The 7405-nt window shown below is 40.0% G+C and overlaps 1 protein-coding gene across 1 annotated transcript in view; it reads right to left on the bottom strand.

Moving 5' to 3' along the window:
* Positions 1-7405, bottom strand: part of ELMO1 (engulfment and cell motility 1) — a 679198-nt gene that overhangs the window by 617627 nt on the left and 54166 nt on the right. The window lies entirely within an intron of this gene.

The raw sequence follows: 7405 nt of genomic DNA, 5'->3' as shown, positions 1-7405 counted from the left end.
TTGGTTTCCCTTTTCTTTGTTGAAGAGGGTCTGTGCAGTCTTTCTGCCTAGTCCGCCATCTTTTGGAACCTCCCATAGGATTTTCAATGGCTGATTCTTCATCAACAGATCACAGGTTCTCTCTTCTGTGGTATCTGTGGGTCAACTCAAACCTCCAGCCATTCTGGTAGCAGCCAAGTACACAAACCATTGGCACTACCCAGGGACTCTATAGGACCCCTAAGGTTAGGTTATAAAAAGTCATGCAACTTCTGTGTGGTTCCCTTGGAACTCCTACTCTCTAGAGGTATCTTCTCATTATGCTCCCCCTCAGAACTTTGCCACCATGCTGTGAGACATCCAAGCCTCATGAAAAGGCCACTTACAGGCACTGTAGTCTACCCTCCCAGCCAAGGCCAGTTTATGAATCATCCTAGCCCAGAAGCCAAACATATGAGTGAAGACATTTCCAAATAATTCCAGCCCCAGTTATGTGAGCCTTCCCTGCTGAGGCTCTAGTAGCCAGCATCAAGCAGATAATTTGTATCCACTCAGAGGCACCTTGCAAGAAAGGCTATCCTTGCTTTGCCATATCCAAATTCCTGACCCATGGAATCAGTGTGCATAATTCAATGAATTGTTTGTTCTATGCTACTAAATTTGGGGGTGGTTTGTTATGTATCAATAAATAACTGGAACAATGTGTATCAGAAAGAAATGATCAGAGAATAGTGATTACTGTACTTTAACTCAGATCATAGTGCAAAGCACAGCCCAGCCAGAACCCAATGTCACTTGAGTGTCACATTCAGAAAACAGTTTCATGGACATGACCTCTCTTGAGTAAAGTTCTCCTTCCTCTGGTCTCACCCCAGTCTTTCCACTTACATTTCTCCCTTTATTTTATTTTTCCTATTCCTTTTGGCCTTTTTTCCTGCCCACACCTTAAGCCTACCCTTGCTTGGGTTCCTGGTTTATTGTTGTAAAGGATAGTCATTCATTCTTTCACTATGCTAGATCCAGGGATAACAAAGACAAGGAAATCAGATTTGGTCTTTGACTTCATAAAGCAAAGAATATAATACAATGTTTTTCAAAACAGTGCTGAAGAAGTCAATCCTAATGGGTCTCAGAAAACATTTTTTTTTTAATTTAAAATAACAGACTGAAAACAATAACAAAAATAAAGCATTGCAAATAGTGAGAGTGACCACAGTGTCATGAAACATTTTTTTTTCACACAAACACACATACACTATGTATATATTGTGTTTCCTCCTTAAAATTTTGAAGAACATAGTCTTTTCAGTATCAATCTCATTCCTAAAGTATGAAGAACATAAGGAGGATTGTGCTTAGAAGATTTGCAATCAAGTGTGTAGTTTTGGAACACATTATAAGGGTCACAGAGCTGTTCCTGCAGCTGATCATCTCCAATGAAAATGGGTTTTTGTTTAATTGTTTAGTGTTGTTCAGAAGGCGTATCCTGGTGTTTCCAGGGTCATTTTTGATAAACAAGTGCCTGTCTTCAGAGGAAACCCATGTGTGCCTCATTCTGGATCTGAGCATTACACAGTTAAATGTTTCAGTACTTGAGTCAATCTATTCACTGGTTTAATAGCTGAACTGGAGAACATGGAATTATCATGACCTCTGGCATTTATTTTTGCCTGCAATTCCAGAAGTAGTCATATCTTACCAAACACAAGTTAGGGAATCCAAGCAAAAAGTTTGCTGCCTGTGTAATCATCTTGTTATAGCTCCTATCCAACAGTCAGTGGTAAACATTAAATAGCATGTCATAAAATCCACTGGCATCTGAGTAATACTGGTGGCAGTCACTGCCCTACTCTCTCCAACTCCCTCTCTCATTTATATGACTCAAACTGAGACAGTCTTCTTTTTTTCTTCCTGAAATAAATATATACTCTTCCAAGTTCTCTCTAGAGGAAAAGCACCAAATGGTTTAAAATGATAGCTCCCATCCAATTCCCAAACTCTAATTAGGAAATTCTAAAACCTCCCAAGTATGTTTTTAGAGAACACTTCAGAAAGTCTACTGCTAATTTAAGTCACTTACAGGAAAGGCACCAAGATGGAAGTGAGGTAACCTTGACAGAGAAGGAAATAGTCAGCTGAAGCCCAATGTCAGGGCTGGATGGCTCCTAGGGGATGCCAGGATAATCTGAGGGATATATTTATGTTTTAGTTTTCAAACATTGGGCATGATGGATTTTAAAAGGGCTGAAGACCTCAAGAGACACAGTGCAAAGGGGTAAGTGCTCTTAAGGTTGGTAATTTGTATCCACTCAGAGGCACCTTGCAAGAAAGGCTTGATGATCTGCTTCCAAAAGGTCCTATTTCTGAAAACTCTATGGAGTGCCATTCTACTCTGCACACATGGGCCACTATGAATCAGAATCTACTCAACAGCAAATGATGTCTTTTCAGTTGGAAGGATCTCAAAAGGTGTACCTATCATTCTACCCCCCACATCACAGGTATCAGCAACCCACGTAGGTTATATGAGTATGATCCCATTTGTAGTTCAACTCTGCAGCCTTTTGTCTTCAATTACTTAATTGGGTTAAACTTATGGTGTTCTTAAAGTAAATATTTATACTATTAATAATCTTTTGGATTATAGTCTTGAAGAAACCATAATTATGGGGTCTGGACAGTGACAGTACAACAACTCTGAGTGCACATACTGCAATCAAGCACAATCTGACATATAGGTTTGTGTCACTTAATGTCCACAATACGTTCTGTGAAATGGGACTTTATATGATTTAGACATTGTGCAAATACCAAATTAAAGCCTTATGGGAGCCCCCACTTCCAGTCGTCCTCATCACCACTGGTGCTACTGCTGCTGGAGCTGCTGGTGGAGACTAGAAGAATGAGTGGTGGCAGTGGCAGTGGCTGAGAGAGCAGCAACAGGAGCAGAGTGAGAGGAAGAAGTGGGAACGGAGCAGAGCACACCCAGCCCAGCCCGCTGTTCCACCTGCCTGAGCAGCAGGAGCAGCCCAGGCCACACACTTGCTGCTGCCACCCAAGTGCCCTCCGTACAAAGCCCAAGAGCCCATACCCAGAGCCATGTCCTCTGTCTCACCTGCCTCTATCCTACCCATGGTCCAATGCTGCAAGAGTCCAGGTTTGGGATCTTTAAAACCATCGTTGCTGTTGTTGTTATGTGCCATTGAGTCATCCCCGACTCATAGCAACCACTATAGTGACCCCTCCTTGCGCTTCCGAGGAGGCATCACTACAGAAGTAGATTGCCCAACCTTCCTTCCAAGGAGTGTCTGGTCGGTTTGAACCACCAGCCTTCTGGTTAGCAGTCAAGTGCCTTAGGCACTATGCCAACAAAAGCTCCCTTAAAACCATTAGGAAGAAACAATAAATAAAAGTAGAGCTGCTTTCCCTTTAAAAAAACAAAACAACGAAAAATCAACCTTATGGGATCACAGACTTACATGCAGTAGGACGTTGCTGAATAGACGCATACCTGTACTTCAAAGCATTTTTCCTGTCCTCCAAAATTCTTGCTCCAACCTCTTAGTAGCTTGCTCTCACAATACATATAAACAGTTCTGACTGCAAATAGCTACATTCAGTTGTGCCTTGGTTATTGGAAAATATGTCACAACAGTGCAGTGTGACCATGTTAAGCATTCCTTCATTTAATGAGAAAGGGTGTGTGTGGTGGTGGAGGAGGAGGGGTGAGGGAGTAGAATACCAAAACCAAAAGAAAAGAAAATAGCTTCTACATTAGTGCTGCATGGTTTTCCTAGTGGAAATTCTAAAATATGTACTTGAGCAGAGGATTCTCTCTACTTCTCTGTGGCCACTGGTTCCACTGAGGTGACTAAGTTAAACAACTGAAGATGGGAGAGCCCCATGAATATTAATAGTTCCTAACCCAGGGTGAAATATGAAGTAAAACTCACTTTCTCAGAATTGAATAATCACATAATTTTGGACAAATTTTCTAACAACCACAGTTGGTGGAATTGTTCTTGGATGTTATTATTTGCTATGATGAGAATAAAACTGCTAATATTTACTTTAAAACAACTGTATTATTGTTTGATTATCTACATAATGATGATTTATTTGTACATTACAAGGTGCCAAAGGGACTCTACTATTTATTTCCCTCCTCATCGCTGTTGCTGTGAACTGGAAATAAATTGCTATGGCAGTCCAAGTTCTATGAAATAGGTAATTTATTCCAGAAAGAAGTACTAAAGTCCATGGGACTGGGCTTAAAAATAATTTTATGAAACCTCATGAATATTTAAAAACTTTTGGTTGACATCTAGCATAGTACAGATATATTATATGTGTTTATTTATTTTGGAAAAGATTAATCAGTAGTAGGGGACTGAAAGCTGACCAAAATTTTAATACTAGTTTAAGACTCTAAGAGGAGCATTAAGATTGATTTATTCACTCTATGATCCCTCCACTGTGAATAATCTGAAACTGTTTGTGCATATTCTGATAACTGAATTAACCCAACATCATGCATAATTTATTAAGCAACTAATTGTACATTTTATCTTACAAAGAAAAATGTATCACATAAAATCAAGCAATCATACTAGAACAGCTACAAATGATGTACCAGGAACCGTTTGAGACATTGTACTTAGTCCATAGTCTTGGACTGTAAACCTCTTAGAACACTGCCGATGGAACTGACAAAATAGCACACAAATCGTTAAACAACAGTTCATGGCAACAATAAAGACATGCAAGTCCTGATTAGCTAACAAATGAACCTAAGAGACAATTAAACTAAAGAAATAATAACTCCTCTAGTCCTAGAGAGGAGAGATTTAGAAGAGGCATAAATTAAAACTAGTCTCCAAAATTGGGTTAAAGATTATTTTAGGCACATAGCCAAGGATTCTTCTAGCTCAAGCAATGTAGAATTGATCGAAAGAGGAGGGACCATGCCAGCCTTAAATGGCAATTATTTTAATGATACTGATTTCCAGGTATGTTTTTGTTTCTTAAGATTCAGCACCTCTGAAGCAAATAGTATATCATTTCATCTCTTTATCCCAACACCTAATCCAGTACCTGAAACATAATAATAAGGAGAGGAGGAGAATAAGCAGGACAGAATACCAGGTTAGTAAAGCTACAGGAGGGAGAAAGAGCAGGGTGCATTTGAAGAACATATGGAAGTAGATTGCCCAATCTTCCTTCCAAGGAGTGGCTGGTGGGTTTGAACTGCCAGCCTTCTGGTTAGCAGTCAAATGCCTTAGGCACTAAGCCATCAGAGCTCCCATTATATACGGCAGTTTGGTTCAAGTTGAGGAATAAGAGAACAAAGATAAAGTGGAAAATGTTGATGGGGATAAACTGTGACACACCTTGACCACTAAGTTAAATGAGGCAGTTGGACTTTTAGCTTGACTACAGTTGAATGGCACCCCCACTTCAGGGAGCTTACAGGAGTCTGCCTATTAGCCAATAAGAATGCATAATATGGATTTCAGCATACGCGGGAACAAAGGGCAAGATCCAAAGGTAGCTGTCATCTACAGTGGGTGTGTTCCTTCAAGTATAGTACCAGGACCACCTCTACCAGTACTGGTTGCTGTCCAGTTGATTCCAACTCACGACAAATCTCTCAGTTCCACAATGGAACTGTGCTCCATAGGTTTTCAATGGCTGAGATCTTTCCAAAGTAGATCACCAGGACTTTCTTCCAAGTCACCTCTGGGTGGTGTTGAAGAGGAAAATTAATGACAGAAGCTTTACTTTTAAGATTTTTCTTATCCATGACACCAAATATTAACCATAAAAAAGCCTGGTCCCAAAACTGCAAAAGCCTGCCAAAAACTGCTCAATAGCAATGTAAATTCATCTTACTTTGCTAGGAAAGGATAGTAATCAAAACCAAACTAAAAAAAAAAAAAAAAAAAAAAAAATAGAAGGCGTGGAGTTGGATCCAACTCACAGCAACCCCTTCCTTGGGTTTCCAATGCGCTATCAATACAGAAGTAGATTGCCCAACCTTCCTTCTGAGGAGTGGCTGGTAGGTTTCTCAAAGTCTCATGGCTGCAGGTGGGTGGAGGGCCAAATTATTAGCAGCCAGCCAGATGTACCCTGTCATCAGCTGATCTCAGCTAAGGAGGAAAGGCAGGGTTCAATCATGTTAAGATTAGCCAATAGTTGATCTCCTAAATTTCTCCCCTTTCATCTCTTTATAAGGCCCATTGTACCTCCAGTAAGGAACTCTAGCGATGTAGTGGTTAAGGCATTTGGCTGCTAACCAAAAGGTCAGTGGTTTGAACCTACCAGCTGCTCCATGGAAGAAAGATGAGACCATCTGCTTCCATAAAGATTTATTCTGTTGGAACCCAATGGGGGTCACTATGAGTCAGAAGTGACTTGATGGCATTAAGTTTGGTTTCTTTGTTTTTTAGGGGGGGCATACTTACCTTAAGGAGCCCTGGTGGTGCAGTCATTAAGTGCTAGGCTGCTAATAAAAAAGTCTATTGTTTGAACCCACTAGCTGCTCCTTGGGAGAAAGATGTGGCAGTCTGCTTCTGAAAAGATTTACAGCCTTGAAAAAATTCTAAAGGGCAATTCTGCTTTGTGCTATATGGTTGTTAGGAGTCAGAATCCACTCAACAACGGTGGATCTTCTCTGAGCCATTTGCTTTTTCTGGAATCAAAATGGTCTCCTTACAAACCTATAGAATAGCTGCTCAGAATAAACCTCATGTTCAAGTTTCATTGGTTTTAATTATTTTTAATAGTGGGTTCTAACTACTAACCTTTCGGTTAATGCTTAACCATTTGCACCACCCAGGGACTCCATAGGACCACAAGTGCTTGTTAAAAAAGTCTGGGCTCCAGCCTTGATCAACTGATTCCCTATCTCTAGACCAGAGGTGCAATCTGAGAAATGCTGCTTCTACACAAAAATACCCTAAAGGGAAAATGGCACAGCTTTACTATCTAAAAAATAAAGCTTTGAATATCTGGCAATGTACTAAGAACCTTCGATTATACAATTTAAATGGATAGATTTTAAGGTATGTGAAGTATACCTTCAAAGAGAATTTTTCAATAAAACAAAAAAGTGCATATTATATTTATTTATTTTAAATGTGCACAGAATCATCTACACATGAGTCCAAAATTACATGGTCAAATGATAAACCTAAGCAACTCAAAAATCAGAATCTGGATAATCTTTCCATATCTGATCCCTATCAATCATTATTAATCTAATCTATCACTAGACTGAAAATTCTGTCATAACAGGGTTGTTGTTGTTGTTGTTGTTATGTGCCGTAGAGTCAGATCCAACTCATAGCGACCCCTCCTTGGGTTTCTGAGGCAGTATCACTACGGAAGTAGATTGCCCCATCTTCCTTCCAAGGAGTGTCTGGTG

The sequence above is a fragment of the Orycteropus afer genome, unplaced genomic scaffold, assembly GCF_000298275.1.
Source record: "Orycteropus afer afer isolate SDZICR_OR568_19922 unplaced genomic scaffold, OryAfe1.0 scaffold00263, whole genome shotgun sequence".
Taxonomy (NCBI): Eukaryota; Metazoa; Chordata; class Mammalia; order Tubulidentata; family Orycteropodidae; genus Orycteropus; species Orycteropus afer.
Note: the sequence above shows the minus strand (reverse complement) of the source record. Positions and strands in the feature narration are given on the sequence as shown.